Below are 10,824 nucleotides of genomic sequence, written 5' to 3' on the forward strand. Positions count from 1 at the left end.
TCTACCAAGAAAACACCACTTCCCTTCAATCTGCCCCAATATAGTTGGGGAAGTGCTGCACTTTTTGCCTGAGTAAACCACTTCATTTTCCTTTCTAATAATGAGAGGACAGGACTTATACTCGTTCTCCCACCCTCCGATTATTATTCCAGCCAGAATGTCTTTATTTATTTATTTAACATTTTTATTAGTTTCAGGTGTACAAAACAATGTAATCATTAAACTTTTATCATTTATATCCCTCACACAGTGATAACCCCTTTCTCCCATCTACTACTCCTCTGACATCGCACACAGCTATTACATTTCCACTGCCTCTATTCCTAATGCTGTACTCCGCTTCTTCTATCTATCTATCTATCTATCTATCTATCTATCTATCTATCTATCTATCTCTCTATCTCTCTATAAAATTGTAGTTGACATTCATTATTGTTCAGTATGTCTTTTAAAAAGACAAGTTATCCAAGAGAATTGAGCACTTTTCCTATTTAAATTTGGATGTTTGTTTATTTGTTTGTTTGTTTAAAGTTGTGTCTGGGATGTATGAAGAGTGATTAGAGAGGTTAGTCTATTAATCTGTGCATAGAGCATTATGAGGTATCCTCTTATTCTCCAGTCTCCCTGTTTTTACTTCCCTGCCTTATAACTGATACCCACAGAAGCAGCAGGGCTGGCCTGGCCTCCCTGACAGATTCTGTCTTGCACCGGTTGCAGTTCTCCAGCCTACGCTGCCTCACCTAACACCCACACTGAGTCATCGTGATATTTTACTATGGGCCCTTTTCTTCTCATGTTTCCTGACAAGCTGTTGAAGTCTTAATGTATCTTTGGTCAGCGTCCTGGTCAAAATGATTTTTGCGTAACCCCAGATGGAGGACAAGACTGCATTTGCAGAGACTCACAGTGGAAGGCTGGCTCCAGACAAGGAGTGACTATTTACAATGTGTAAATTCAATGGCCTGGTGGGTGTGCCTGGTGGGTAGGTAAGAGAATGATTTAGTCAATTTTGTTTTCCCCATTTTCTTATTCACCCTTCTCTCTTTTTCTTCTATCATCTTGTCTTTTTCATTCCTCCCCCACTCCCAAGACACAAGGATTTCTGGACATGGTGAGATCATAGCTTGCGTCCATGTTTTTATAACCCTCCTACTAAGCCTTTTGAAGAAGTGAAGCCAGATGCTTCAAAATTGTTGCTATGGTGTTTCCCTTCTAGCTATAAGCTCCTTTATTGTAGTTTTCTTTCCTTGGCTAGGTATCTAAGAAAAAAGTAAAAAAATTAACTAATGTAGAGAATTGTATTAATGACTAAGACAGCATAAGACATTATCACCCAAGAGTATATACAAATTACAAGTGTATGCAAGAGAGGCCTGGTTCCTAACTGTCGTGCGGGAGACCCTGCTCGCTGCGCCATTTGTCGGGCAGGGCGGCCTGCGGGGTCTCTGCTCCCGCTCCCCACAGAAGAACGCAGGATATGGTGAGGCCAAAAAGGAACACCCACGGAGCCATAGGTAGGGGAGTCATACCACTATGGTCTCACTGGAGGCTGGGCCCACCGGACGCGCAACCTGCCGTCCGCCTTTCCGCCAACCGACTGAGGACTCTCCTCCACTCTCCTCGACTCTGTTCCTCTACTCTCTTCCGCTCTCCTCGGCTCTCCTCAGCAACTCGGATCTCCTTCGTAGCCGCAGCAGCTATACTAGCGGCCAATTGGCTAACCGGCCACAGCCAACAGCCAATCAGCCACAGCTGACGGCCATCCACTACCAGAGTCAGCACCTTTCCACGTGAGGCTGAGAGCCTGTAAACTACTTTCTGGGGCTCTGTCCCCACACTAACCAAAGGCATGCAATGCAAAGGCCTGCTTAGCTTTTAATGTGTTAAGGAGGGAGATAAAGAAGAAGGGTGTTCTAGAGTAACAACAGTTTCCACACTTACATAAGATCAACCCAAACCAGCTTTCTGCCTATCCCAGCTATCCATGTTGTTTGCAGTAGCTTTAGCTCTCACATTGCTTCACACCCACTCAGGGTCCATAGAATCACTGAGTTTCCTTTCACTTCGTGGGGTTGCTACCTCTATCACCTCTAGGGCACTGAAGGTAAAAGGGAATGCAGTCCTGAAGGCAGCATTGAGCAGTTGTCAACTGTGATTTTGGACTGGTGGTGGGAGCGGGGTGGGGAGGAAAGGTGAAATTTTCTCAGTCTCCCTTATTAAAAAAAAAAAAAAAAATTGTTAGTGAAGTGAATATTATGATGCTAACTGAATGTAAGCTGTGACTTTTGTCTTTCCAGACACGTTCTAGAATAAGATTCCACAGTGCAAGAAGTTTCCCTTGGGCCTCAGATGAAAACAAGGTCAGTTTCCCAGGGGAGTAACCCATGGAGCAAGCATTTAAAATAAACAAACTCCCTGGCTCTGGCTTAAAAAGAGCAGTAGTTACTGAGATTTACTGCAACTGACTTTGGACCTCATCCAAATGTTGAATTAATGCAAACTTCTTATTAACTAAAATGGAGTCTGTCTTTTGGCAGATACAATAGAAAAGTCTGTTTTCCCAGATTCTGGTAGACTGAATTGCCCTCTCACATCCAACATGGGTCAATAAACATTGTAACAGAAGAAACAAGTACTTTTTTACAAGCGTTGTATAAATGATCTGATTTTAATACTCAAAGCAAAGTAGCACAATTCATTTATAACATGCAAAATTAGGACAGCCTTTCAGACAAGTTTTAAAAATATACACCAATTCACAGTGAAAAATCACGTTATATATATGCTGTGATTTAAATAATGTAATACATGTAATAGTGATAAATATAGTATGATTTCAATATTTCTGCCTTTTTGTTCAAACAACTCTATTGTACAGTGGAAAAGGCAGCATAGTGGGAACAAAGCTTATTGGTTTGACCCTGTCCTAAACAACTTGACCTGAATGATGTTCATCTAATAAAAAGAAGACAGTTGCCTTACATAACCTCAGTTTTTTTGTTTTGTTTTTTTATCTTAACATTCTAAGAAACTATAATTCTTTATTCTTCTCTGGAAGTTGAGAAATAACTCAACATTTCTAAGGAGCCTGAACTCTCCTATGCCTGCCCTGCTAGCAGGCATTTATATATAAGAATCTAAAAATGAAGATGGTATCCAGGTTCAGATTCCAGAGTCATCAAATAATTAAGGCTTTGGAAGTTGATAAGATTACATTGCTTTAAGGGAATGAACTAACTCAGGATACAGAGGGAATGATGAATGAGAGTGCAAAGCCTAAATCTCACTAGGACAATGGGCAAAGCAAACACATTAAAAAAAAAAAAAGTGAGTTAGTAAAATGAGAGGGAATATGGTAGGAGGTACATGAAGTGAAACCAGTAATTGGATCAACTCCAAGAGTCCTGGATCATAAGTTGATGGTGTGGGGAAGGCTTTAGAAAATACCCACCTAAAGCTTTTCTGTCTTGCATGAGTAAGAGGATGCTTAGAGCGACTTTGTCTTTTCCCAGAATTGGCAACTGGGTCTCCACCCTGGGGTCAAGGAGTGCTCCACACCTCCCTGTCCTATTGAATGACGGGAATCCCCATCATTCACCCACCCGGTCCCTAACATTTATAAGAGATGACAGAACCTACCTGCCACCATTAGCTACAGCCTCAAACCTTCCCTCACTTTTGTGCCTATATTAAGAAGACTGTGAGAAGAAGGTTAATGATTAAATTCAGTTGTCATCAGCTTCATGGGGAGTCCTGTGCCTTTTTTTCCCATTCTCTATGAGACAGGGCTCCAAAAAATCATTCGTAAAGTTTAGAGGTACCTGCAAAATATAAGGACTTCCATCTTATTCTCTGGATGGATATTTATGAAACTGTAATTTTTACAGGTGTTCTCAGTATGGAGTGAGTGGGTGACTTTTTTTTACAAAGCTTTGCTCGCGTCCCCTGGATTTTGCAAGACCCATATGAGTATGAAGTCTAGTCTGCTTGTCATTTGGAGAAGTCTGGAGGTATGAAGCTTGCGGGAAATGATTATGACAACAGAGTGAAGAGACTGTGATATAATGTCCTTGGGAAACTGGGGGCAACCCTTCACCCCATACAGATTCTCTGTAGCCTCTGCAGGGTGCAAAAGTGGACCTCATTTCTTTCTGAGGCTCCAAGTGAAGGAACAGAGATAGAGGATGGGGCAGGCGGAAGTGGGTGATCCAGGCTTACTTGAAAAAGACTATGGCAGGCTGGGTCTAAGATGGCAGTCAATGATCTCAGCTTTCTAGTATTCACACCCTGTGATTCTCTTCTAACAAACAGAACATAGCAAAGATGATGAAATGTCACTTCCAGGATTTTGTTACTAGGATTTTAATTTACATCTTTCTAGCTGACTCTCTCCATTGTCTTCTTGGCTGGCATGCTGTGATGAAGCATGCAGCCAAGTTAGGAGTCCCATGTGACAAGGAACTGAGGGTGGCCACTGGTCAGCAATCAGCTGTAACTGAGACCCTCAGTCCAATATGTCACAAGGATCAGCATCCTGCCTATAGCCACATGTGCTCAGAAGCAAATCCTTTCTCAGTCAAGTGCTCAGATGAGACTCCTTTAAGCCTCATGAGAGACCTTGAAGCAGATGACTTAGCTAAGCCATTCTTGGATTTCTGAATCTTAGAAACTGTGAGTTAATAAATGTGTATTGTTTTATGACATTAAGTTTCTGGTAATTTCTTACACAGCAATGGATAACTGCTACAGAGACAGAGAAGGCATGGCCACTGGCAAAGGATGAATGGAAAGTGGGAAGCCCCTCACTGAGGAGGATGTGCAACAATGTATGGTCAAGGCAAAATCATCCCAGGAGAAATACACACACATCGCATTTGTGGAGACCATGACATTGGGAGAGGCCACTAGCAACACATGGAAACATACAGGGCACCAGTTACATAAGGTGTTTTCTGCCATCTTTCTTATTTCCTCTTATCTTCCCAACACTGAAGATATCAAAAAGGAAGAAAAAGGAGATGTCCCAATGGTATACTATTCCTCCAAGTTGAGGGAAGGGGAGGAGGATGAAAAGAGCAGTCCACATCCATCCATTCCTTTCAAATTACATGGGACATAAGACTTTTCCAGTGATAGGAGAGTAGAAGTTTTCATCTGGTACAAGATTGGAATTTTTAAGTAGACAACATTTTTAGAAGTTGCCTGAGATTCATTAAGAGATTTTTTTACTCAACCAGAAAAGGAAATTTGACATTGGACGTATAGGACAGTGCTTGGAGAAAAATTAATCTGTTTCATGTGTATATCTCCACTAAGTTTAAAGTCTTCACTAAACGGGTAACACATGACTAGAGCCAAGGAGGAGTCTGAGGCTCTGGAAACTGGAGGATGTCTTGGGAAAATGGTTGTAGGCTCTGGACGGTGAGAAAATGCTTCGACATCTGAGAGGAAACAAGAACTATTTTTATCCATTAATATGCAACTGATTGATTTGACATTAAGATTCCCAAATGTGTGACAGCAGTTTGCCAATACCTGTCTGCGACCTCTGGTGAAATGTGCCTAGAACAGCTCCTCTACTGTTGAGTCAAACCAGGATTTTGAATCATCTTAAAATATGATTTGAAAATGATCATAATGACTCATAGAGATTTATTTTCCCAACTTTTCTCTGTTACTTCAATACTATTGATCATTCCTATCCTTTGGGGAGTTTTTCTATGTAAGGGTATCTGTGATACATGTCCCAGATTTTTCTCTTGCCTCTGTCATACTTCTCAAACTTCTTTAAAAACTGTTCTTTCTTCTTCTCTCTCTAATATTTAGCAATTTCCCCCCCACCCACCCCGGATCTACTTAGCGTGCTCTCTCTTCTCTCTCCTGGCAGGACTATCCATTTCTGTAGTCTTAGCTGAGTTGTCTGTGAAGATGCCTCCCAGACACATACGTAAACACATGCACACATGTGCGAGCACGCGCACGCACACACACACACACACACACACACACACACACACACACACACAATCTGCTCCTCATCCTGATTCTTTTAAATGATGAAGAAACCCAGCATAAATCATAGATACCCTTCTTTGATCCTTTGTTGTCCCTTGCCTTCTCCTCAATAAGTTTCTGAACTTGATAAATTTCCTCTCCCACAGTGTCCTGTGCATCTGTTTACACTCTTCTTACTCTAATCCCAGTCCAAGTCCTCACCACCTGTTGCTTAGGCTACTACAATTATCTCCAAACTGACCTTCATGCCTCTCCTTCCTCTGAATCATCCAATATGTTGTTAATGAAATCGTTTTCATAAAGTGAAACCATGATTATGTCTTTGGCTTAAAAAGCTCAAAGACTTTCTTTTTCCTTCTAAGTTAAATTCATACTCCTCACCCCAACACTCAAAGCCTTCTACAATATGACCCTAATCTACTTTCTAAATTTATCCCTTCCCTTCTCATTTATTTCTTCCACAAGACTTCATCTAATCTCTTCTTGCTGTTCTCTAGCAAGGCCCGTCCTTTTCCACTTTGTTCACAGCAACCAGAATAAGCTTTAAAAAAATTATATGTATAAGTTAGGTGGTGACAACCGCTGCATAAGTCCTTTAAATGTCTCCTAGTTGCTTCTAGAGTAAAAGTGGAGGTCTTTTATGCTCTGACTTTCAAAAGCTCTTCCCCTCAGGCACATGGACTTTGTGCTGTGCCTTCTCAAGCCCTCTCAGGCTTTTGCACTTCTCATTGCCTTTCCTCTGGCAACTTCTTATCCTGTAGGCCTCAACTGAAATCACACATTTTTAGAGAGCCTTCCCTATATCACCTCACCTAAAGGATTGCGCATGCCTCATTCAATCACATCACCCTGTTTACTTCCTCCATCCCTTTTCACCTTTAGTTGAGATGATCTTGTGCTTTTTTTGGTTACCTTTTTGTTGCTTGTCCTCCTTTACGACATTATCAACTCCCATGAGGCCAGGGACCTTGTCTATCTTGATACCAGCTGTGTTCTCAACATTTAATAAAGTGCCATTCCTTGCTTAGTAAATATATGCTGAATGAATTAATGGATCAATGCCATTTATTCTGCATTGGTGATCTTCCTTGCCATCTCTGCCTGATGAAATTGTGCCCATGATTCAAGACCCATCTCAGAGCCCTCCCATTCTTTGGTCTTGATATGTGAATGTTATTCCCACCTTCAAATGTTTACAGTCTTTTGTTTGCACACCTCTTTGGCCCTTGCCAGGTTCTGCTTTGTTATTTTAAATCTTTCATCATTTCTTCATTAACTACAATTTTCTTTAGTAATGAGTTCTTAAATTCATCTTTTAAATCTAATTACTATTCCAAAACAATTGTAGGTATATACAGGTTGATATACTGAATTAAAAAGCAAGAAATACCACCAAGAAATAATGCAAAGGCTTCACAGATGATTTCATAGTTCTGTTGGTTTAAGGTTTAAGGGATGCCGTTGTTTCTGGGGCTAATTATTATGATAGGAATATATTTATAATGTTCAATGGTACCAATTAATAGTTGTAAAAGGTAGATAATGAAAATCACATCGTTTTAAGGAAAAATCAAAGTTAAAGATATTTTTCATTTTTATTTTTAGAGTAAAATAAGTGGTTCCATGAATATGGGCACCTAATGGGTCTAAAGGAGCCATAATGTAAACTTGACTTGAATCTTAAAAGTAGAAGTGAGTAAATATTAGGTTGGTGCAAACATAATTGCAGTTTTTGCAATTATTTTTAACCTTTTAAACTGCAATTACTTTTGCACCAACCTAATAGAATTTGACTATCCTACCAAAATTTTTAAAAATGCCAAAAATATATTCAAGTATAATTTGTTAGAATCTCATTAATACTTGTTTTCAGAGGCATCTTTTATGTTAATATGTCATTTTATGTCTGCCATTTTCCACTCTGTGTTTTATGTATTTGTATTATTATTATTATTATTATTACTATTATTATTTGTAGTCTTAACTTTAACTGGATTCAATGACTAGTCTTTATCCCTTATAGCCTCTTGGTACTCTGGACATTCTATACTCTATCTGTATTCTAATTTCCTTGTTGCTACCTTATAGTTTTATCAAACACATATAAACTTTTCTATCAGCATTTCTAATTACCACTAAGGATAAAGCATTAACCCGGCTGTGTCAATAACAATTTTGATAGCATACTGATGACATTAAGAGGTTGTTGTTGGTTTTGTTTTGCATGTGATAATTCTTTTAAAAGAGTCCACATATTTTAGATGTGCAGTAAAATATTTGCAGATGAAAGTATATGATGATTTCATCAAATCAAACAGAGAATGAGATAGGGAGTGTATGGAGATAAAAGAAGAAAAAAGATTGGTCACAAGTTGGCCATTGTCGAGGTCGATGACAAATACATGGAGTTCATTATACCATTCCATCCACTTCTGGATATGTTTAAAATTTTCTGTAATAAAATGTTACAGAGAGAAAAATGTCGTATTTTCCCCCAAAGAAATACAATTGACTTTAATCGTGATTGCAAAAGGAAATCATGAATGGAATAATTTTATTTTGAATTCACATAGGTTGGAAAAGTATGTTGAAATCAAACCACAAAAAGCCTTGACTATCATGCTTGAAGAGTGGACTGTTTTCTACAGTCAATGGCAAAATAATTGAAGCTTTCTGAAAAATTTGTTAATATGTACAGTTTAAATGAAAAGTATATTTTAAATTGAATTTTACAGGTAACTATTTTATCCTCCACTTAGTCTATATTTATTAAGTACAAACTGAAGTAATCCAATAGTATGTGAAAAGCCAGCCTTAATATTTTTATGTTTTCCCAAGGGATTAAAATAAACACTGTGCAGAGTAATGGTTTCATTTAAATTACCCCAGAGGCTATTAGAGTTGGTGAAAGGGTATCATACAGTACAGCTAAGAAAATCTTCATGAGAACTGTGACAATTGAAAAAGAGTACTAACGAAGATATAAATGATCTAAAAGGAAATTGACCTGCAGTTAAAGACTGATTAAGATTTTCCTGAACTTAAACTTGAATCTATGCAGTAAATTATTAAGGGGGGTGTCATGAGAGTTACTTCCTTCCTAGAGCTGTGAGGAAATTCCCATCACCATTGATGAGAATTGTGCATAAAGATCATGGGAAGAGCATGGCCCTTGGGTTTCCTCTTAAACAGCTTGTAGGATTTATTTTGGTTATTTTAATGCACTGCTCCTTGGAGACACTAACTTCAGTTCTGCCTCTACCTTTGATATGGTAAAAATGACAGAAGTTGGGGGTGGGAACCCCAAGAGATGGAGATATCATTTCATTCTTTCTTCTTTATCTATAATTAATTTATTATCAAAGAGGAAACTTTTTGTTCCATACATGCCAAATCTTTAAATAACAACAAGAGATGCTTCCAACCAATGGAGGGGAAAAAATACGGCTTCATATTTAGTAAGTGGCTAACAACTTCTCTTGGGAGTTAGACTTTCTTTGGGAACTGAGGTAATTTCTTTGTCACTGTGATTCTGAGATACTTAGGTGTCATAGCACTCGGCCAGGGGTATTTAGAAATGTCTGTGGGAAGGGGCACCAGGATTTTTACTCAGAGAAATTCTTGAGCCACATGGCAAATGATGAGGAATTGTAGAATGAATTTGTGGTGCTGGGGGTAAGGTAAAGTGGGAAAAAATGAAAGTTCTGAGGATGAAAATTGTCTTATTTTCTCACTCAGCTCTCAGCAACGATTTAAGTGCAACAGCTCTGGGTCTTCTGCTCTTTTCCCAGGCCTGCTCCGATAACTAGGGATACGTCTTGGTTTTGATTTTGAGATGTAAGTATCTCTTCTGCAATTCTGGCAAAGTTCTCTCCTGATATTTTTCATTTCAGATTACTTGGGAGCAGAATCAGCACCTACCTCCCCTATAAATTTCTGTTCCTCTTTAAAGAAAAGAAGCATACCTAGTTATTTTTGCCAGATGGTAAATGTCAGACATGCTATGTATTCTCTCTCTCTCTCTCTCTCTCTCTCTCTCTCTCTCTCTCCATATATATATATATATATATATATATATATATATATATATATATATATATGATAGACGTGTGGAAACACAAATATCCTCTGCCTGCAAAATGTTCCCCTTTAAATATTGTAGTATTTTACACATTATACTATTTGACTACAAGCAAATGGGAAGTGTCAAAGAATCAAAAAAAGCAACTGGGAGTGGGCAGATAGAAGGGCTCTGCTGCAGAGTTTTTAAGAGAGCAGATTCATGTTGCAATATCTTCTGTCACTGTCCTAGAGAATAAATGAAATACATTGAATTAGTTATTTACTAAGAATCTAATTTCAAGGTAGTCCTGCATTTCAAAGTTTTGCACTGGGCAAATGAATTCAATTTATTTAAGCCCTTCACACACATTAACTCATTTAATCCTTATAACAACTCATGAGGTGGGCACAATAATCATTATGATTTTACGTGGGGAAAATGAGACACAAAGAAATTAATTTTGCCAAGACCTCACAGATGCGAAGTGTTAAAATCGGAATTTAAGCCAAGTGAGTCTGGCTGCAGAGTCTATTTCTTAACCACTGCACTATTCTGTCTCATGAGATGGCACTGGAGCAGAGACCTAAATGACAGGAGACCTGTGAGGCTTCTGGGGAAAATGCTCTAGGAAGAAGCAAACCCATGATATGAAAGTATATACATCTCTGTTTCAAAGAACAGCAAGGCCAGTATGGTATAAAGTGGGAATGATTGAGGGGAAGAGTGGTAGTGATGAGATGGAGAGG

This window comes from Rhinolophus sinicus, chromosome 1 (assembly GCF_057876585.1).
Source record: "Rhinolophus sinicus isolate RSI-liver-muscle chromosome 1, RSI-T2T, whole genome shotgun sequence".
NCBI classification, from domain to species: Eukaryota; Metazoa; Chordata; class Mammalia; order Chiroptera; family Rhinolophidae; genus Rhinolophus; species Rhinolophus sinicus.